This window comes from Lepidochelys kempii, chromosome 25 (assembly GCF_965140265.1).
Source record: "Lepidochelys kempii isolate rLepKem1 chromosome 25, rLepKem1.hap2, whole genome shotgun sequence".
Classification (NCBI taxonomy): Eukaryota; Metazoa; Chordata; order Testudines; family Cheloniidae; genus Lepidochelys; species Lepidochelys kempii.
In genome coordinates this window covers 8,059,169-8,082,933 of record NC_133280.1, presented here as the reverse complement: position 1 = coordinate 8,082,933, position 23,765 = coordinate 8,059,169, and the positions used below count along the sequence as shown (strand labels likewise).

At 40.5% G+C, this 23,765-nt stretch overlaps 1 protein-coding gene across 4 annotated transcripts in view; it reads right to left on the bottom strand.

The window, feature by feature from the left end:
* The window catches only part of RFX2 (regulatory factor X2), a 98,830-nt gene that overhangs the window by 58,952 nt on the left and 16,113 nt on the right, over positions 1-23,765 (bottom strand). For 2 of the 4 annotated variants that reach the window (XM_073323871.1, XM_073323872.1), the window contains exon 2: positions 1,173-1,346. The exons of 1 other annotated variant lie outside the window; for it this stretch is intronic. The gene's annotated coding sequence lies outside the window, so the exon portion shown is untranslated. Of the gene's footprint in view, positions 1-1,172; positions 1,347-4,588; positions 4,684-23,765 lie in introns of those variants that run through there. One more of the 4 variants, XM_073323870.1, reaches the window with a different exon arrangement.

Sequence of the window (23,765 nt, the reverse complement as noted above, 5' to 3'; positions counted from 1 at the left end):
CAAGGAAACACAGTGAGTCAGTAGCAAAGCTAAATATTTAGAACTGCAGAATATTAAAAAATACTAAGTCTTCACTTCATGTCTTTCATCTAAGGATTTCAAATTAAGACAGAACAGTGGAAAACAGACCAATTACAATTTTTCACATGAAGTGCTGTATTCCACCTGTAGCTGACAGCAGAGGCTCTCAGACACAGACCTTTGCCTGTTCTAATTTCAGTTCACAATAAAGTCCCAAGGAAAAACATAAGCCATGCTAAATAAAAATATTTAGGAAGGAAAATGGGACAGGTAGACATGTCAGGGCAACAAAAAGGCATAACAGTTCAGCAGCATCCATATTCAATAATGCAAGATCACAATCAGCATTTACTAACACCTCCTCATATTAAATTTCTCTTTAAAACAATGCTGCACATAACCTTTGTATTTATCAATAACATTAGTTAATTAAAAGTAATATTTCCAAGGCACACACCGGATTTTCAGCTGTGCAGAGCTTGTGCTGTTTCATGGATTCTGAGCCATCCAGGGACCAAAATGGACCCAGTGTAATTAAAAGTAGTCTAGTTAAACTTCTAGTCCAGTATGCTCACTGCATGCAAGGTTGTATAAAGAATTTCCAGTTGTATCACGAGTCTCACAATATTTGGCATTTTACTTAAAGCCCCAACTCTTGGAAACAAGTGGTTATGTGAGAATCTCAGCTTTCATTTAAAAAAAAAAATTAAAGATTTCTAGCCCTAATGGTTGCAAAGAAAAGCTTGAAAATGTGATCCAAGTGCATGCTAAAAAGCAGAAGGCAAATCAAAAAACCCAAAGTTTATTGTTTTTTTTTTATCTCAATATTTTTAAGCCAATATCATGATTTTCAGGGGGTTTGGCTCATGGATTTTAAATGCTTGGAGTCAGCAATACTGAGTCTGTATTATCCATATCATTTGACAAATACCATAAAATTATGCTAAAAGGTCATATTTTTAAAATACATGCAGACGGCTGTAAAGTGCAGCCTTAACTTTTAGAATTACTTGGCCTGAATGATGTCTCACCCTTAACACTGGTTGCTAGAATCTAAACTAAAACTCCAGGGTTTGCTTTGCATGGAACTTTTAAGGAAGAGTAAATTTTAAAAAGAACAAAGAACAAAAAAACAAAACAAAAAAACCTACGTTATTCAGCTTCTGGAGCTTCTATCCAGGTTTCGTTTGCTTAGAGCATTTTTTTAATTTATTTATTTCTGTAAAGAAGGAACTAGTAACAGCTGAAATCAGAAGAAATAACTTCAAGTATCAGGCCATCATGTTCTCAACAGGCATTAAGAGGGTATTTTCTCCGAAGTGTGTCTGTAGCCATGTACATATATAAAAAAGGAAAAAAAAGTATTAAAACAGTTTCAGTATATACTGGAAGATATTAGTTCTCAATACCCTCCACAGTAATAAAAAATATGTGGTAAGAAGGACGCAGAGGGCTGCTGTTTTTCCATTCCTTCACCAATAAATGCTTACTATGAATCTCCAACAGCAACTATGCCACACTTATTTAAGAAGGTATCATGTGGTCAAATATTTTCCACTTCACTTGCCACTTTTGGCCTGCCCTCTTATTTAAAAAACTGCCCTGAAATGGAATTAATTGCATTTTAACTGAAGCATATAAAGTGTAGCAGATAAAACTTCTTAAATGATTTTGCAATGAATGAAACTAAGATCAACTCAAGTAATTAAGCCAGTTTAAGGCAGAACTATGTAAGATAATATCTGCATCAGAAATAGATTATTCCCTGCCTGCAACCTTAACCCAACACATTCATCTGTCTTTCTCCAGGGCACACAATCTCAGAAAAATGCAAGGAGTTTCCTTAAAATTCAGATGAAGGGAAGAAAGTTTTTCCAATGTCCATAGAACTTAAAAGCAGGAGGAGCACATTAGCAAACACTTTCAAACTGCCAGCAAATGACTCTGAACCAGAATCCCGGGCCAAATACCCCCCAAATCTTTGGGAAAGTTTGGCTGCAGATTATCCATTTCTAAAAGCTTATTGACCTGAAACGAAACCCTTATTACTTTCTGCCAGCTGAACTAAGCCAAGACTCTGTTCCTTATGGGTCCAATCTATAAAAGCTATTCAGTATCTTTACTTTCCAGTCTAAGAGAACACAGAGGATGCCTATAAAGAGACAAGGCTCTCAGCATTGTTGTTAGTAATAAGCGCACCTCAAAATATTTGCAAGTCTGGCAGCCAAGCATCCGAGTTTAATGCTTCTCCAAAATGCAATGTGCCTGGAAATCCTAAGATCAGGTACACTCATGAGATCTACAGTATTTCCTGATTTATGCACAGATCTGGAAAAAAAAATCAGGAAAGAATAGCCTCTCCTATTTCTGCTTTCAGATAAAACCAGGAAATGCAGCAGTACATTAAGAACATATTAAATCTAGGCCCATCAGAACCCTGGCCTCCATGCCAAGATGTGCCATCCCAGCTCAGTCAACAGTGTCTGCAGCGAACAGTCATGGGCCAGTGCTTCTCCACTTTCATCAGATCACACAACTTGCGGTATTGTGGGAGGGCACCCAAGATACTTGTCTACAAGTCCTACAGTAGCAACAGTGAGCACTCATGTGCCATCAGCTATTCACGGACCTATGGCTGCATCAGGCTGTGCTGACCACTGGTCCAGGTCCCAATAATTCTTCCTTAATCCTTCCCTTGATTCACCGAAAGAGTTGGGTGAAGGTTGGGGCCAGTTATAAGTACTTGTTTTAACGTGCCCTTCACTATGGTATCCGAGCACATTGTTATGTTGTTTAAAATAGTTCACTCAATTGTGGCTGATCTTTCCTTCTCTCTGCTACTCAAACTCAGAAATAAGGTGGAATTATCCTGCCATGCAAAACAGGCTCATCCAAGGGCTCTTGTGAATTATGGGTAATGGCGTTTACTCTTTCAATAGCCTGAGGTAAGTGGAGGGCGAAAATGGCAAGGAACCTGATAATGAGCTGATTCTGGAATCGCTGCTTTTTAATTGATTAAATTGCTTCAGAATGTTATAAAGACAGAAGGCACCAGAACCTTCCACTGATTAAGTTAAATTAAATTAAAACAGAGACAAAACACTGCTTCTGTAAGAGCTCTAGTTACCTGGAAACACAGATGAACCCAAAACATAGGTTTCAAGGACACCAAGCAGTATATCTGTATTTCAGGAACATGGCCCTCATGGAAAAATACACACTTGGAAGGGACTTTTTCTAGCAATAGTTAATATTACAAATATACTCTCAGTCTTGAATTGGATTTCATGGAACTGAATCATGTAATATAGATATTATATTATCATGGAGCCAGGGAAATTTAATGGTCTTCATTGTTTCTTTAAGTTTCCCTTTCACTGATGTGGAAGAGTGCTAGGAACATTTTTGTGTTGATAATTTAAAAGGTGTTTCCTTAAGAGTCAGTTGAATGTGTGGCAGAAGCAGCAACAGCATATGCTGCTGACAGCAGGATGTTGATGAGTACCCATGTGTGGTATCTCAAACCTGAATGCAAGGAGAGTAACTCTATGAGCTGCAGACAAACCACAAGGAAGTTCCATACACAAAGTGACCCATTTTACATGCTTTTTGTTTTTGAGGAAGAGAAATTCAAAAATGTCAGAAGGAGAACTTAACTCCTTCAGCCCTGAATTCAGAACACACCACTTCAGTGGCTCTTAGAAGTACAGAAGTTAACGAGCACCCAGTTTTGCGACCATGTTGAGTTTCAACGTTAGGCTACCAGTGCCCTAACCTATCTGAACTCCAGGGCTCCGAAGACTCAAAAATGATACTTCAAGAGATATCAGGTGCCAGACTCTCATTGTCTATCTCACCATTGTGCTGTCCAACCATTCATCCAACCACAGTAGTCCAATGACTAAAACATAGTGCCTTAAAAGAAAGTTATAGGAGCACACACAAAGTTAGTGATATTTTAAGTAAGAGAAAATTAATGGTTCTAATTTTAAACGGAAATTGAATTTTTTTTAAAAGATAGACACAGAAACAGTTCCCAAATTGTTAATACAATACATATGCAGACTTGAGCATGCTTGATAAATGAATACATGAATAAGTCTGTTCCTTTTCTATAGGCCTGCCAAGTCCTGACTTCAAAAAGAGGTTTCTTTTGCTACGATTGAAGGCAACTAATGTAGCATGAGAAATGCAACTTCTTGTGTTGTACTTGATGTCAGTGGGTTATCAGCTGTAGCTGGGGAAACCAGAACCGTGCACTCAGATTTACTGTATGCCTAGGCCTTTCAGTTCACCTTTAAATTGTAGTTATTGGTAATAAGAAAGTCAGCAGAAGGATAAAGTGCTGCAGTCTCAAACTTTTTTTTGTTTTTGTTTCCATACATTTATATTTAAGACATAGCTTCTTTTCAGTATAGTTTCTTTATCCTGTATCTAGGATAATGACGCAGCTACTAATCAAGAGCAGTTTCTAAATCAAACATATTACTCTTCAAATACACTTTTATACATCTTTAAGACACATTGTCAGGTTAAAAGTATACTTGTTGCTTTAAAAATTACTCACCTGGGTTACAAGAAACATTTGAAAAGTATTCACATTGGAAGATTTTTAAAGATCTAATTCACTTTTCACCATTCATGCTTTTTCTTTAAGCTTCTCTTATCTTGGACAAAGAAAAATAAGCTAGTCAGTCTCAATTTTTACCTTTTTCTCCACTAGCACAATTTTAGGTTGCAAATAGTGCAGAGGAATGTCTAAATGCAAACAAATGGTATTTATTGATTATACACTTTCAGACATTTCTAATAGTGATTAGCTTCTGTAGAATTTTGGACCCAACTATGTCCTATACCAGAACCACACATACTGCATTGAAACTAAATAGATTTGGATGAAAGTTTACAGAAACATCCTATGAAGTGAGCTGTAGCTCACAAAGGCTTATGCTCAGATAAATTGGTTAGTCTCTAAGGTGCCACAAGTACTCCTTTTCTTTTTGCGAATACAGACTAACACGGCTGTTACGCTGAAACCATACAGAAACAATGAAACCCTAAGTAATCGGGTTGTTCTTTCCCTTTTCCAAGCCTCCAAGGTATCTCCCAAATAAATTAGCATACACTTATTTGCCCCTCCCCATTCCCGAATCACAGTACCAACATTAAGCAATTTGAACAGGCTTGCCTCTCACATTTCTCAACATCTTCCATTTTGGAAAGGACTGTGTTGTGACTTGCTTTCCTTCTTTTACTAAAATCCTACAGGGAAACCTTATTTTTGGATATATACTATTTCTGGAAGGGGGCATGGGATACATAGGTGCCAATTAGTAGGTTTCAGATCTTCATACTGGCAATCATATTTAACTTCAATACAAACTACACAGGAACTGTTATCACATTACAGTGAGGCAAGAGGGGAAAGGAGAATAGCATTGTACATGTAATAAGAAGATCTTGACAGAGCAGGAACACAGGATCAGGCCATTGGTCCTTCAAGTTGTGTATCCTGCTTTAGGCAGTGAAGAGTACTTGATATTTCAAAGGAAGTGGGAAGGGGAAACTGGCTCTGGCTAATTGAGCAATGCACTACATACACAAGGTCAGGAAAAAGTTCTTTCCTGAGCCATGTGGTGGTCAATTTATCCCCTTAAATGTGAAATTTGATTACCCTCATTTTAGGATGCATAACTACAAATATAAGCTATAAAACTGAGCCCCTTTTCAAACCCTGCTGTTCTAGATTCTCCTATGGCAGAGAATTCTATAGGATGATTACACATTGTGAGAAATCGTATTTCACTCTTATTTATTTTGACTCCAACAGATCAGCTTGATCTCAACCTATCTGGTCATTAGTACTTTGTTTATGCTTGTTTAGGTCAGACAATCTTTTTTAAGGGAGCAGGAAAGCTGGCCAGCCCCTGCTCAAGTTAAGTGTGAAGTGGAAGGTTCAGTTCTGTATTTCAATTTAGATGTGGGGCAGTAGCAGCTGTCCCTATCATGCCTAACTGGTGAACAACAAACAAAGAAGTATCTCCTGCCAACACATTATTGTTATTTATATTTATATAGCACCATTCATGAGTGTTCAGAGAGTTCGGGCAAACAAACCACAAACAAATTGTGGTCATTCATAAAAAGAAAAGGAGTACTTGTGGCACCTTAGAGACTAACCAATTTATTTGAGCATGAGCTTTCGTGAGCTACAGCTCACTTCATCGGATGCATCTGATGAAGTGAGCTGTAGCTCATGAAAGCTCATGCTCAAATAAATTGGTTAGTCTCTAAGGTGCCACAAGTACTCCTTTTCTTTTTGCGAATACAGACTAACACGGCTGTTACTCTGAAACCATTCATAAAAAGAAATCTTCAAATTAGATTTTAAAATAGCAACTGGCCCAGCAAACTGGAGTTCTCTGGGGAGAGATTTGACCACAGGGGCAGCAAAGGTTTGAAAAAATATGGTATTCGGGATGAGCAAATGGCAGAAATATTATTATTACATAAACTCTGGGCCTGTGCTGGACAGCTTCAAAAATCAGTCAGGGCAGACTAAGCAAGGATAGAATCAATTAAGAAACTGCTTTATTTATGAGAAAAGTTCCTAAAGTCCCTTTTCCAGGCAGGGTAAAAAGTCTTGTTTACTTTCTGACACTGGGAGCAAGTTTCTTTCCTTTGTCCATTTAAATTGCCTGGGTGACCTCTCTGACCCTTCTCTCTCAACCTACCCACTTGCACATAAGACATAGATGTTGTCAGGGTTCCTTCCCCACTCTGAACTCTAGGGTACAGATGTGGGGACCCACATGAAAGACCCCCTAAGCTTATTCTTACCACCTTAGGTTAAAAACTTCCCTAAGATACAAACTTTGCCTTGTCCTGGAACAGTATGCTGCCACCACCAAGCGTTTTAAACAAAGAATAGGGAAAGAGACCACTTGGCCCCCCAAATATCCCCCAAGCCCTACACACACCCTTTCCTGGGGAGGTTTGAGAATAATATCCTAACCAATTTGTTACAAAATCATCAAAGACCCAAACCCTTGGATCTTGGAACAATGGAAAAATCAGTCAGGTTCTTAAAAGAAGGATTTTATTTAAAAAAAAAAAAAAAAAAAAAAAGGTAAAAATCACCTCTGTAAAATCAGGATGGAAAACACTTTACAGGGTATTCACATTCAAAACACAGAGGATCCCCCTCTAGTCCACACCTTAAAGTTACAGAAAACAGGAATAAACCTCCCTCTTAACACAGGGAAAATTCACATAAAACAAAAGATAAACTAATCCCCCTTGCCTGGCTTACCTATACCGGTTGCAATATTGGAGACTTGGATTAGGATGGGTTGCAGAAGATGGATTTCTGTCTGGCCTCTCTCAGTCCCAAGAGAGAACAACCACATAAACAAAGAGCACAAACAAAAGCCTTCCCCCACCCCAAGATTTGAAAGTATCTTGTCCCCTTATTGGTCCTTTGGGTCAGGTGCCAGCCAGGTTAGCTGAGCTTCTTAACCCTTTACAGGTAACAGGACGTTGCCTCTGGCCAGAAGGGATTTTATAGCACTGTATACAGAAAGGTGGTTACCCTTCCCTTTATATTTATGACAGATGTGCTTCCTCTTGAAGCCTGAATTAAGCTCAGAACCTATTTGTCAGGTGTGGTCCAAACCAAGCAGAGACAGTTCCATTATGGGAGTGGAACTGGGAAGGGTTGGGCCAGTTCAAAGAAACACATCCAATCAACCAAAAGAATTTCAGAGTGCATGGTAAAGTCCACCCAGGGAATTGGGGCTGGCATCAAACCAAACCAATAGGATGCTCTAGAGAAACTCTTCTTGTAAGAGGTTTTTTTAAATTTTTTTTTATAAATTAACGAATAATAATTCTGCAATAAATTCAGCTGGAGAAAGTACATATTATCAATTTTAAAAGTGCATTCATCTCAGAATCCCAGGTTGCGTGTTATGTGGTCCCAGCAGCACCAGTCACAACTAGTTGCTAATTACTTCATCTGTTTCATTGCAGGACCTAATGCGAATAATGCAACAAGCGAAATCACTTTCCAGACTGTTGCTCCGCTACAAGCGGAGGGAAAGTTAAAGCCTGTTCAGATCCTTGGAGCTGTTCATTAGGCTTTTGGTAACTAGGCATGTGCTGTAACACACAGGGCTAAACAAAACCCACCCAAATAAAAGGAAAATACAAGGTTATTTATTGTATTAGCCATAAACTGAGATGTGATCCTTCGTGGAAAGAAGATAGAATGGAAGGGCTGCTTTATCTTTACTAGAGATGCAGTTCTATAGGGCACATTCTAATGCTCTTCAATTAGAAGAGGCCATTGTAACCTTTTGGGTTAGTATGGTAGTAAGACTGACTGCATTCCAGATGAACAAGAAAAGATAAAGGCCTGTGAGAATGTGCACTGGTTTAACAGTCCTCTGTCCTCCCTGAACAGCTGTGTCGTCTACAGAAAAAAGGATGAACTGTGTCACCGAGTCTGAAGTAAATACTGTGCTGTATCATTTACCCAGGCAAAAAATTCTTTTACCCAATGTTTTGAGGGTAACGAGAGGAGTCTTGACCCATTCACCTCTTTGGTTCCAAATTTGTGGAGGGGAAGAGGGATTCAGATATATAAAATCTGATGAAGTGAGCTGTAGCTCACGAAAGCTTATGCTCAAATAAATGTGTTAGTCTCTAAGGTGCCACAAGTACTCCTTTTCTTTTTGCGAATACAGACTAACACGGCTGCTACTCTGAAACCCATAAAATGGAAGGGGTTTTGGTTATCCAACAAAGGGCAACATAAAACTGGGATTAAAAAAGAAAAAGATATTTTTATATGTCACAATGTTAATATATCAAAATTGTACTTACAACTATCAACCTGATTAAGAGACCTTATGTAATTATGCAATACATACCCAATCAGGAGGAAAGCTGAGAGATTACTGAGAAATAAAGGTTCTTATTTTGAGACTATTTTTATGGATTACAGGAGATGGGAGGGGGAAATGCCCTCTCAACTTCACATAAGAATAAACAAAAGGAATTAATTTGGACAAGATAATCATGCACTTTGTAAATAACCACACAAAACTGGCTCAAGCATATCTGTCACAGACAAATCAAACTGAGACACCATTTAATCAGAGAAAAACATATGCAGATGTTCAATTAAAAACTGGAGCCTACAGTCTTGGCTCTGTTTGCACTGGCCCACATTGTTTGTCGAGTAACAACGGTTGCTATGGGTGACACAGTCCACTCCCGTTTCCAAGGGCTGGTTGCTCAGCGACGGAGAGAATACTTCCCAAACCAAACAATGCTATACCCCAGCCTATCCCCCCCACATCACACATTAACCAGATCGAAAACACACTTAATATGTCAGTGATTATTTTCAGAAGCCCTGGGAGGACTGATAAATAATTTCTTCTCTATAGTAACTAAGGAGGTGGAGTGGGGGGAGGTTTATTCTATTTATTCTGAAATAATAAAACAGTCCAGGCAGACAATGTTCTTAGAAGCAAATGTCGAGGAAAGGAGCACTTTTAAATCCCTCTTTTTTTTAAAAAATATCAACAAATTAACCTCTCTTTGAGGTGATAATAACTAGTCATTACGCAAGTAGTTGTCTCCTCTTCTAGCTTCTACAGGAAATATACAGTACAGGCTACAACACAGCAAGTGTACTGCAAAAACAAAACTACCATGCAAACAAACAAGCCCTAGAGGAGAAAATTTTAGGCTGTTTTTGCATCCTATAACTGTAGTGCTTTGGAGAAGAAATGCACTGAAAATATTTTTTTCAGAATTCTGTGAACATATGAAACCAATCTGAACTCCACATTCTGCATTATTGTAGTGAGATTTGAAGCTGGAATTCATTGCTCATAATTAGTGAAGTCTTACAGAGTATTTTAGGCAAGAGTGAAGGTGGCTGGTATAAAAATACAGGATATATATTTTTTAAATTTTATTTTGCTAAATTGGTAGAAATGGAACACGATCATAGGTACTATGATCACAGATGGCATGAACTGAAACAAAAGATCTGCTGCACTTGCTAATTATTATTAAAGCCACAGGCTGCCCTTTTTATGCTCCAAAGTCAGTGGGAACTGTGTCTGTGCAGCATTTGTCCCATAGCTCAGACTTTGAAACCAAAGTTCATTCACTTTTAAGGTCACCATGACATTGGCTCATCTTCACACTCATTAAGGACTAAGTTTACAGGAAAAGTCGCTAATTCTAAATATTTGAGATTTTTAGGAGTTTTTAAATAATGTGTCATGAAAATGGAACAGATTTTTTTTCAGACTCTTATCCAACGATAGCTCAGCCTTACAATGCAACATGCCAGAATTACAGAAAGACATTCTCTCTTCTGCAACAGGAAATCATAAGTAGCAGAAATGAAGTCCACAGGATCGTAAATCATTGCATTAAATTCCGTAGAAAAACCTGTGCTTTAATGCTTTGAACTAAGATTTTGTGATTGAACTGCATGGACTTCTTTTAATTCTATCACTGACACAAATGAACGTGCTCAGCAGTCTTCTGCCATCTAGTTGTGTTCAAACCCCTGTGAGGGGGAATCCAAGTTCAGACCTTTGCTCCCAAGAACGACTTGGCCCAGTGGCACTGTAGAGGGCATGATCACTTTCTGGCTGATGTTCCGAGCGACGTTAACAGAAACTGGAGTGACTTTCACCCTATCTCTGTAAATCAGACAGGAGGTCAGCAGAGCTCAGGGCCACTGAAATGGCAAGAGAGAAGTAAGAGGTGACAAAACTGAAGGATATACCCCAAAAGCATAAAACCAGCAGTGGGACAAAATGCATATTGGGACCGGTTAACAATATGCTTTTTACACTCACTTTGCAAAGCTGTAAATGAACACACAAGGTGCAGGGTAATGGAGAATCAAGCCTGATATATTATCATGAACTGATCTTTAACACTCAACTTAATGGTAAATTTTGGTACTGAAATAGAATATCCAGCAATACAGGACAGCACAAAGACATTAAAAACTTAGGGTCATCTACGAATAAGATCCTTTAGCATTATAATATTCAGCCATGTATAAAGAAGCTGAAACCAGGTCTGATGTTGCTCAGGTTATTTCAGCACATTAGGGTGACCAGATGTTTTTTCTTATATAGGCTCCTATTACCTTCCACCCCGTCCTGATTGTTCACGCTTGCTGTCTGGTCATCCTACAGCAGATTGACTTGGAGTGTAAAGAAGAAAATGCCAAGGTTGGCAAGCTGTTCAATTGACTGGTCAAATAATGTCAATTGACCACTTATTATTTGGCCACAGTCAAATATTATCAAATATTCCAGCAAAAATGCCCTGATGTAGGCAGCAGCCTACTTTTCTGATTGGATCATGGTGCCATTCTTTCATTTTTTAGACCCTCATTTCATTGTGTTTCACATTTTTCTGAGTTACATGTTGTGTTATAATTGCGCATTCATATCTATTTAAGGCTAAGCCTTATGGAGATCACAAAGTCTTACTCTTTTTTGTTACTGTTCTAATAAATTAGTGGTTTGAAATATCTGACCATTTTTTACATTATCTGACCAATATTTGACTGGTTAATTGACCAATTATTTTTGGACCAGTCAAATGCCCAGTCCTAGAAAACACTATTTAAAAGTGTTCCGAGCGGGCAGTGCATCTTTATTGCTAGAGTCTCCAGCTTTCATAGCTGATTTTTTTTGTTGGGGAGGAGGTGGGAACTGAGTTTTGGTGAAAGGTGCCAGCCTATTTGATTACTTTGATCAATAGTTAGAGCCCACTCCAAAGCAAGGAAAGGCCCTTTCTGTCAGGTGACAAACTATTTGAGTCAAAAACTGAACAAAGAGGAATGGAGGTATAGATCATAATGTCAAAATGAGGGATCCAAAGGGTAACGCAGAACAGGGAACCGCTGACAACTCTATGATAGGCGCTAGACTGAAAACTGAAGAACAGAGACCTCTATTTAACCCTGGAAGGAGAGAAGGCAAAAGTGGCATGACCTTTCATCATGCTGCCCCTCACCAACGTGTCTTAGCCCTGACCAGGAAGAGCCAGCTCATAGAGAGAGCAAACTTCCCCTCTCTCTATGTCCAGCTAATTCTTAGCTTCTCGACCCGGGCTGCCAATGAGTGGGGAAATGGGTACCAAGAGATGGACAACTCTCTTCTAGAAACTAAACTGAGACCCACCAACTCATTTTTCAAATGCCAGTGTGAAATGATAACTGCTAATAGTAACTACTGACCTGGGCTGGATCAAAGACTCCATGAGCAGTCCTTCAAGTCAGTCAGCCCCATTCCAGCCTTAAAAACATTAAAAAGTCACAAGGCCAAGACAAGGACATTAACATAGCAGTGTTGTCAACTCTTGCAATTTTATTGTAAGTGTGGGGTATTTGGCATTTCTCTTAAAGCCCATGTTGCCAGAGTCATATTATTACCAGAGAATCTCAGCTTCTATTAAAAACAAAACAAAACCAACCATTTCGAGCCCTCAGGATTGTGTAAAAAAGGCTTGAAAATATGACCGTTAGTGGCTCCAACACCAGAGGACAAATAAAACCAAAAATTTATTGTTTTTAAAATTTCATGATTTCTAAACCAGTCGCATGATTTGTTGGGGTCTGACTCATGATTTTTAAAGGCTTGGGGTTGGCAATGCTGAAATAGGTCTATCCATGCACCATATCAGTCCAACTTTTTGTATATATAAAATCTGGAGGAAAAAATGCTCTAGAGAAAGATGCTCTAAAGACAAAGATGAAAGAGTCTCAGTTTTTTTTCTTTTTTTCCTTTCTTTCTGCAAGCAGGTGGATGGTTTAGACCAAGATGACTATAGCAGCCACTTCCTAGCACACATGGAGCTTGCAGAAAATGCTGACTTGCATCTTGAAAAAATATGAAATATTAATAATCTCCAAGCCTCACAAGGAAGAGAGTCCTTGGCTTTTTCTTGCACAGAATTTGGAGATTTTTCTCATTCCTTTTCTAAAGCATTAAAAACTGGAGAGGAAAAACAGGGGGGGAGGAGAAGACTGATGATCCTGCTAGAACTAAAATATCCATTAATGGTAAATTCCACCCACCTCCTCCCCCTCCTTAAAATATGAGCTCCCTGGGTCAGGTTCCACCCGCAAACCTAAAAACCAGCTCCAACCACATTGCTTAGTCAGACAGCCTTTTTTATTCTCCAGTGTGTCTAGCTGGCTGCTAGGCAACCAGAACAGCATTGTTGCTCATATGCATCAAGTAGTAACTATTATATCATTCCAATTTTTTTAAAAAGGGTGACAACATCGATTTACAGCAGAATGTGCTCTCTCCAAATTAGCCTAGAACTCCGCTCACTTTCAGGAAAGTCCAAAACTAAAGGCCACTCAAAGTTTGCTGAGATTCCCACAGATGCATCTGGTAAGTTAAGTTATCTTGATAGTTCAAGCCCACGTTACCTTTGGTGTGGGCACACTGATGCCAGTGGGTGCTGCCCATGTGCATTGCCTCCGAGGGCCACAATACAGCAGCCCTTTGATGGAAGCATCCATTAAAGATTTTTACCTTTGTTTTGTTTTTGTTTCTAAATTCTGATGTTTGTACTACCTCATTTCTGGTATGCAGAGGAAGTCCAGGCCACAACAGTTCAGTTCCCCTGCCCGAAGACTTCTAAGGGAAGAATTTGGGGAGTTGCATAAAAAGAGTGAAGGGGGAGCGGGGGGTTGGTGAGTCAGATCCTTCCTTCTTTCAGTGAAACAGATCTGCTGCCAGTCTGCATATTTGGGCGGAGGACTCCTTCCTGTCTTCTCCCCATGAATTGTGCCTCAGCATGCAACCAAGATACTCAGGCAAGGCTCCGGAAATTTGGATTTGCCCATTCATGTCTAGTCAGCATATGCTTTTTAGAGACACCTTCAAGCCTGCAAACTGAGGGGGAGGGATAGATAAAGCAATGTACATTTAACAGTATGGATATAAGCATTATAGAGAATAAGCTACATTATAAATGTAGCATGCAGTACTCTGCTCCCTGCTCAGGCTAGACTCCCATTGACTTCAGTGGAAGTTTTGCTTGAGTAAGGATCAAAGGATTGGGACCTAAAGCTTCTTCTAGGTTTAGGGCTGCCCATATTTGGAAATACTAGTGCCGTTTTATACAGAGCAAAGATAAATGCATAGATATTCACTATGCAATTTCATAGTCAAGCATTATCATGTAATTATGGAATTAAACTGAGTTAGAAGACAGAAATATCTAGGTATCGTACCATCTATGAACAGTAGCTTACATGGTAATCAATCTTGGAATTATTTGCCAGCTTCAGATACAAATTATAGACAGAAATATTAAATGATGGCCTATCAGAAACAAATGAATAATAAGTGTTACTGTACAGCATTTATGGTAAAGATCTTATGTGGTACTATGTGAACTATAAACTAAAATACTAGTATAAATGTTTTTGTCTTCATTGTTTACCTTTTCTTCATCGCTTTCTAGTATCTTTCCAGCTCTTTATGCACTTTAATATACTTTCACGGCTGCATTTCTATGAGCTCACACTTTGGTTGATCACACATCAAATCCAACAGCTCTACCCTTGCTCCTTTTCTCCCCACAGAGGACAATAAAAAACAAAACATACAAACAAACCCCAACTCGTTAGCTAACAACAAAATCAAACAGTTTTTTGGAAAGTGAAACAGCTGCTACCTCCGAAGCTAAAAGGAAATGGATTTTTCCGGCTGTTAAGCAACAGGCTCTGTGCTAAATATTTTCATAACTGGGAGTCTGCTGAAAAAAGTCGTGGAGTCAGAGAGCCTTGTACAGGATCTAGCAGTCTGTCATTTGAATGAAGTTTGGTCTTACAAATGCTACGCAACAGCAACAAAGTATTAACAAAGTAAACACCCCAAGATTTACACATGTGAATAACTCACTGGTGACTGTAACCCTAAATTTCAATGGGACTATTTGCATGTGTGAAGTCATTACAGGATCAGATCCAGTCACCACACAACTATATACTACTAGATCAATAAAAAGAAAAAGGAGTACTTGTGGCACCTTAGAGACTAACCAATTTATTTGAGCATAAGCTTTCGTGAGCTACAGCTCACTTCATCGGATGCATGCGGTGGAAAATACAGTGAGGAGATATCTCCCCACTGTATTTTCTACTGCATGCATCCAGTGAAGTATTTTCCACTGCATGCATCCGATGAAGTGAGCTGTAGCTCACGAAAGCTCATGCTCAAATAAATTTGTTAGTCTCTAAGGTGCCACAAGTCCTCCTTTTCTTTTTGCGGATACAGACTAACACGGCTGCTACTCTAAAACCATACTAGATAAATAGTAACTGCAATAAATTCTATGCAGAAACTCTGCAGAGTGACCAGAAAAATCTGAATTAAGACTTCTCCTCCAAAAAGAAAGGATGTTGACAGGACTTAGCCAAGTGTTCTACAGGCCCCACACAGATCATTTTTGAGTAATTGCAAAACCTTAAGGCCCATTGTAATGTTAATTCTTAGCCTCCCTGGCTAGTTGTTGTCAAGAAATATAATTAGATGTTGTGTAGCCACGATACAAACTGGAAAGAATGCTAAGAATGTCCTTGCTTACAAGTAGAGGAACAACATTAAGAGACCACAAGCTGAAACATGTGTTCTGAGAGTTGTAAAAAATGTACACACATGCACCTCTACAGAGATTTAAAAGGAATCAGATTGAAGATCAGTTACTAGTAGGCACATATTCCCCACCCACCCACCCACCTCAACACACACACAAAACCCAACTATGTTCAAAATACAAACCAATAAAAGAAAGCAATCCAAAGGCAGTCCTCAAATTCTGTCTTTAACTCAGAAGAATGGTGGTCATAATGGATCAGATCAAAAGTCCATCTAGCCCTGTATTCTGTTTTACGACAGTGCCCAGTGCCAGATCCTTCAGAGGCAATGAACAGAACAGGGCAATTATTGAGTGAACCATCCCTTGTTGTCCAGTGCCAGCTTCTGGCAGTGAGAGGTTTAGGGACACCCAGAGCATGGGGTCACTGCCCTGACCATCTAGGCTAATAGCCATCGATTGACCTATCCTCCATTAACTTATCTAATTCTTTTTTTAACCCAGTTATACTTTTGGCCTTCACAACATCTCCCGGCAATGATTTCCACAGGATGACTGTGCGTTGTGCAAAGAAGTACTTTGTTATGTTTGTTTTAAACCTGCTGCCTATTAATTTCATGGGGTGACCTCTGGTTCTTGTGTTATGTGAAAGAATAAATAACACTTCCTTATTCACTTTCTCCACACCATTCATGATTTTAAAGACCTCTAGCATATCCCCCTCCCCCTCCCCACACACACTTAGTTCTCTTTTCTAAGATGAACAGCCCCAGTCTTTTTAATTTCTCCTGATATGGAAGCTGTTCCATATCCCTAATCAATTTTGTTGATCTCTGTACTTTCGCCAATTCTAATATATCTTTTTTGAAATGGAGTGACCACAACTGCACGCAGAATTCAAAGTGTGGATGTACCATGGGTTTATATAGAGGCATTATGATATTTTCTGTCTTATTATCTGTCCCTTTCCTAATGGTTCCTAACATTCTATTAACTCCCCACATTGTGCCCCAAACACCAGGGACCCACTGGTGCCATTATGTAGCACCATACATATCATATTTCCTGGCACAAAAGTAAGATAAAGATGCAATATTTTCCTTCACTTTCAAGTATCCTAGGTTCTATTGGTATCACAATCTTAATGCAAGTTTTCAGTCTATATTACTCACTTAAAAGGCAAACCAAAAAATGTCTCTTTTACAAATAAAGAGAGAGACATTTCCTGGAATATGTGTTTGAGTTAATAAGCAATTACAGTATCTTCCACCTGTATAGCAATTTGCAGCAGAAGATCACAAAGTACCAATTAAACAAGCATCATGACAAGTGATGGGCATTAGGTGGTGCTTTGCCCATTTTATAGTTGGGAAAAGAGAGGCAACCCTTAATAAAACACACCATAGTGACACATGTGGAACCAGAACAGTCTGTCATTTTTATTTGTTTGTTTATGAAATGTCATTGTTGACAAACCTCTAGATTTAAGTATTACTCCCCACTCTTAAAATGAGTTGTCTCAGTGTTAACTAAAATCTAATATATAGTTCTATACTAGATAATTAGTAAATTACTTCTGTGAACTGCAAGTGGGAATGGCACTGGAAGAGGATATTCATGTGCAGTCTGTCACAAGTACTTATAGTTACCTTGCAGAATACATTTTTGAGGACTATAAGTAGTAACTAAATTTTGCAAGGGAGAAAAAGCAAACTAATCTTCCACAGCAAGAATAGCCTTACACTGCTGAAGGCAAAGTTACCGTACTTGCAGCAACAACTAATCAGCAGAGCCGATAACAATGGGAGAGCACAACATTAGCAAAAAAGACTCCTTCAATGACAGGGACTGTAACAACAAAAAGAAAAGGAGTACTTGTGGCACCTTAGAGACTAACAAATTTATTTGAGCATAAGCTTTCGTGAGCTACAGCTCACTAACATGGCTGCTACTCCGAAACCTGCAACAACAAAAGCATGTATAATGCAGTTTGATCAGTGAAACAGAAAGGAGGAGGAGAAGGCTCAGCAAGAAGCGAGTTCTTAAACAGTGTATGTCAACCTGGTGATCACAGAAAATTAACATGTCTAATGAAAGTTGCACTGAATAATTCAAAACATAACTGTTGAGACAGTCTCTTATTTCCTTTTTTAATACGTATTTCAGACAGCAGCAGCCTGTCACAATAGCTGTTAGTTTCTGGCACTGACCTCCACATTTTGAACACTATGGGCTGGGGTGGCTTTCCCGTGCTATGCTAGAACCCATCTCATCTACCTAAACATAATAGCTTGGCAAATTCAGATCACTCCAGAAGTCAAGAAACTCAACTTTACATGGTAGCCTTCTTTGTGTAACAGTGACATCTGCATACATATCGTGAACAGGAAGAAGGGTCCAGCTCTTTCAAAAGCTCAGCTCCCCTTTTGGGTAGCTAAATGGAGCAGCCACAAATTAGGTGCTTGAAGGGGAGGGGAACTCTCCTGAAAGTCCAGCCAAGGGATTGCAAGTTTACAACAGAAACATAATCCACAGTTCAAAGGTCGGTCAAACTGATTATTGTTGTATTCCCAGCAGAAGGAGGTTCAGTGTTACTCAAAGAAATGACATCAGCACTGGCTTAAAAGGGAGTCACAAAATCTACATCAATTTTGTATCAAAACTGGATGAATCTGGAAAGAGGAAACGAGGTAGGAGGATGTTCATCTGAGCTGTGGCAACTGGAGACTGGTAGCATCAGAAGCAGGATTTGAAGGCATACTCCACAACTGTATTCAGCATCACCAATTCAGTTCCTTCTGTTGTGCAAGCATTGGGCTAGAAATACCTGGACTCCCTTGAACAACCATTCTTCTGCTATTGATAAACTGAGTACCATGAAGTTTGGTTGTTGTGTGAGAAGGGAGGTCCTTTCAGAGGAGATTTGAAAAACCAGTGTTCTGTCTCTTTGGTGTGGACCTTAAAACTGTCAATGCATTTTTTGCTCCAAAGGAGTTTTGCCCAGGTCACCTAATTCCCCTTTCCACTCTGCATGAACTAGCTGTTTTTCCTCTGTCCCTCCGTGCTTTGCAGTTGGTACAGCATCTTAAGAGGAAAGCTTTTATTATACCTCTCTACCTTCAAAACTTCATTTTAAGGATGTTTTCTCATTGGGTGCATTAAAGAACCCATTTTTTAAAAGAAAATTGGAAGAGGAATAATATGACATGAAAGCATTACTTCCCCCCCCCAATCAACATGGGTGATCAGTGGGAGTCAGACCATGGAGTGATGAGCTGCCAAAATCTTAACTGGTTCCCTCCTCACCCCACAGGGGGTCATTGCCCACCCCTGCCCCCAGGACTCCTGTCCCATCCATCCCCCTCCCCTGTCCTCTGACTGCCCCCAGAACTGGGCAGGAGGGTCTCGTGGGCCACCGTACTGGGTGCCCACCCCACCCCTAAGAGCCAGAGGGACCTGCTGGGGGGCGAGGTGGAGAGTCCCAGTGGTGCTTACCTGCGGCAGCTCCGAGGGAGTATCCGGCAGGTCCCTCTGGCTCCTAGGGGCAGGGGAGTGTAGCTGGGGGGGAGCGGCCGCTCCTCCCACTGATCACATCAAAAGTGGCGCCTTGGGTGCCGACTCCGTGGGTGCTCCGGGGCTGTAGCCCCCACGGGGAAAATTTGGTGGGTGCAGAGCACCCACTGGCAGCTCCCTGTCCCATGCCCGGCCCCAGCTCACCTCACCTCCGCTCCACCTCCTCCCCGAACGCTCCGCCCCGCTCTGCTTCTCTGCGCCACTCCCCCCCCTCCCAGCTCCCTGCAAATCAGCTGTTCGGCAGGAAGCCTGGGAGGGCTGAGAAGCAGGCGGCAGCTTCACACTCAGGCCGAGGGTGGCAGAGGTGAGCTGGGGCGAGGAGTGGTTCCCCTGTGCCCCCGCCAGGGGTTACCTGCTGCGGCGTGGGCAGCCCTCCTCACACCCCCCCGCCCCAGCTCACCTCCGCCTCCCTGGGCCTGAGTGCGAAGCCGCCGCCAGCTTCTCAGCCTGCCCTGGCTTCCCGCGCGAACAGCTGATTCTTGGGAAGCCTGTGTGGGGGCGGAGAAGCAGAGCAGGGCCGTGCGTTCAGGGGAGGAGGCGGAGACGAGCTGGGGCCGGGGGTGAGGTGAGATGAGCTGGGGCAGGGAGCTGCCGCTCTGCGCCCACCAAATTTTCCCCTTGGGTGCTCCAGGGCTGGAGCACCCATGGAGTCGGCGCCTAAGGCGCCACTTTTGGCCGGTTAAATTTAGAAGCCCTTTTAGAACCATTTGTCCCGCGTGGAACAACCGGTTCTAAAAGGGCTTCTAAATTTAAGAACCGGTTCTAGTGAACTGGTAGGAACCGGCTCCAGCTCACCACTGAGACCATGAACCTTTGTGTTCTGCACCAGAAAGACAAAGAAGATGAAAGGAAGAGGAGGAGGAGAAAAGGAGTGTTGAATTAAGAGTATCTTTTTTGGGACAGTCAAAGGAAACATTAATTCAATCCATTTATAAAAATATTAGACTTCAGTTCCTATCAACTTCATATTTGTCCCTTTTCTATTTTCATTGACTCACAGGTCGTTAATGGGGTGTAATCTAATACAGTGGTTTTTCCAACTGTTTTGGGCTCAGGACCCATTTGTAAATCTTGATGACCTGTCATGACCCCCTGAGATGGTCCCAGACCTGGATCCCTCTCCTGCAGGGATCCTTCAGCAGGGAAAGGGGCTCAGAGCTAAGATTCCAGATGCTCCAGCCAGATGTGAACAGCTGGAGAATCCCCCAACTGGCAACTGAGGGGGAAGGGTAGCAAGCTAAAACACCCCCCAAAAACACACAGCTCCCACACAATGTCTGTGGGGGACAGAGGGTAAAGAGGTAGGGAGAATTTGGGTCCTAGGAGTAAAGTGGGTGTGCTGGGGGAAGGAGCTGGAGAATAGAAGGGGCTGGGGGTGCAGTGGGGGAAGATCTGGGGTGCTGGGGGCTAGGATGGATGGGATGACAGAGGGGAAATTGCCTACCTATGGGAAAGAGGCACACTGGGGTCTGGGGTTGGAGGGACAGGACGGGGGTATGAAAGATGGGGTGTCACCCAACTGCAGTGTGGGAGGTGCATCGAGGGGCTGGTACTTACCAGAGAATGTGACACAAACTGCTCTCCCCTGGCCCCTGTCCCACAGGGCTGGCAGGGCTCAGCTCCCCACTCCAGGCATTGTAACATCTGGGATTGAAGTTTGGTCCAGCCACCTTGATGGAGTACACACTGGGCCAAATTTCTGTGAATGGAGTCACAAGCTGGCACATGTGGTTGCAGCACTACTCACTCACATTTGGCCCAGCTGGCCCCACTGTCATGACAGAGGGACAGCTGGTCCAAATCTAAGAAGTGCTGTGATCCTGTGCACCAGGTCGCAACGCCTACAGAAGGGAACTGAGCCTAGCCAGTCCTGCAATCCTTTGACATATTCTAGTGTCTTAGTTTTGGGTCACAACCCACAGGCTGAGAAACCCTGATCTAAATAAAGTGATTTTGAGTACTAAGTGTGCTTCGAGATTTGTAAGATATTTGAACTATGTTAAGAGTATCACATCTCTCTGGAGACCTTCAGCCCAGTTGTCTGTCTTTGCAAGTAGCAGGCTACGTCAACTGATAATGAAGTTTTAAAATAAAATTATTAGTTTGCTTTTATATGTTAATCCCCCATGCCATTATGGATTATGAGATAAAGATTCAAGGCATTCCACACTGAAAAACAGTGTGGCGGAGAAGGGAAGAAAGATATTTACTGCACTGCAACCACTTACAAACAATTCCAAATCCGAGATGAGTTAGTCATTGAGCTGGAGGAAAAGTGAAAACATGCTTCACATTACTGTGATAGCAGGAAACAACTAGCTTAAAATACTACACACAAATAATTGCTGTTAACAACTAACACATAAAATAGAATTCATGCCAATAAGAACAAGTTTATAACCATTGTTAATTCAAGCTAAGTATCGCAACAGAGTTATAAATCAGCAAATATGGTAATATCTTTAAATATTTGTTTGGATGCTACTTGATATCAGACTTCAGTCAAAATAAACTTTAGTAAGAGGTATGTCAGATGATACCATCTGCCTTTTCCACTTCTGGTAGGCAAATGGGTAGATTTTTCTAATCCTTTTCCAGCTCAATTTTTCAAAACAGAAGGGCCAGAGTCTGATCTTTTTAACATGATGTAAAATCAAGTGTAAATTCATTAAAGCCAAATTATTTACTCCATTTATACCAGTGTAAAGAAAATAAGAATACAAGTGGGACACAAAGAACTGGCTTTACCATTTAAAGGCACTGAAAATTAAAATCTTTCACCATTGTAATAATAAAATAAATAAATAAAATACCTAGCTCTCATGTAGTACTTTTTGTCAATGTATTTAAAAATGCTCTGTAAAGGAGGGCTCCCTATTGAGATTACTCCCATTTTAGAGATGGGTTTAATGGGGAAACTCAGGCATGGGATGGGGAAGTGACTTTCCCAAGGTCACCCAGGAAACCAGTGGCAGAGATTACAATAAATCCAAGGTCTCCTGATTCCCAATCTAATGGTCTATCCACTAGGCCACATGGCCTGTAAGGTAGGTTGTCTTTTTTTAATAAAGAAAATACTCTTAAACTAACTCCCCAACTCCAAATGACAGTACTTATCATACAACACCCATGACAGTTTTAATTTCCACTGCCCATGAATAGAGAATTAAAATCTTTCAACCTTCTTCTGCAACCTCTCAGAATGGTGGCATCCATCTGATTGTTAATTGTTCTCTATTATCCTGCGTTTAAAACACCACCACCACAAAGGAGAGTGGATCACACAAGCCCATCCTGGACTCTTGTGCGTCTACATGACGGAGCCATGGGAGGTGGGGAGACTTAACTCCTGTTGGACTTCTGTCCCGCTACTAAGCAGAATTAACTTCGCAATCATCACACAGTTGCTCCCCATCTATTCATGCAGGACTGGAGCCCCCTGTGTTCCATGTCTTGCTTAGCATTTTTACGTTGCACTTATATGTGCAGCACCTTGCACCTGCACCGGGCAGGATCAAAGGCCAGAGTATCTTTTGTGTTAGGTTGAAGTGCACAATATGCAGCAGTAATTTACAAGGTCACATACAGAGTGCTGTGGTATGAGAAGTAACATTATATGAATGTCCTAGTATGAGATTTTAGGCAGATTCACCAATAATGTCATAATGCTAATTTATCTAAGAATAAGTCTAGCACTTTTCATGTGAGGAACAATCTACAAACATTAATTCAACCTCACAATATCCTATGAGACAGGTATCCCCATTACTTGGGAAAGCTAAATACAGAGACAATAAGTAATACCCTAACATTCAAATAGCAAGTCAGAATCACAGTCAGGAACAGAACCTACTATTGCCAGCCTAAAGCATTCAAAAATCATGAGTCAGAACCCAGAAAAATCATGATTAAAAAAAGTTAACATTTTGGGTTCTTTTAAATTTGCCTTCTGGCTTATGAGCCTTTTAGGATACTCAGGACATGTTTTCAAGCTTTTCTTTACAACCACAGGAGTTAGAATCCTGCATTTTTATAAAATCACATGGTATGAGAAGCTAAGGAATTATGAAAATCAACAAATATAATGATAATAATAATTAATAATAATAAAATAAATAAAACAAAATAAAATAATTATAAATTAAATAAAATAAATTATAAATAAATATACTAAAATAAAATAAATACAATTATTAAATAATTATATAAAATTAAAATATAAAATAATTAAAGCTGGTACAGTTTAGATACAGAGTAGGTGCATACACACTGCCTGCCTACGTACATACATGCATAATAGTCATAGATATTCAGGTCAGAAGGGACCATTATGATCATCTAGTCTGACCTCCTGCACAATGCAGGCCACAGAATTTCACCCACCACTACTACGAAAAACCTCTCACCTATGTCTGAGCTATTGAAGTCCTCAAATCGTGGTTTAAAGACTTCAAGGAGCAGAGAATCCTCCAGCAAGTGACCCGTGCCCCATGCTACAG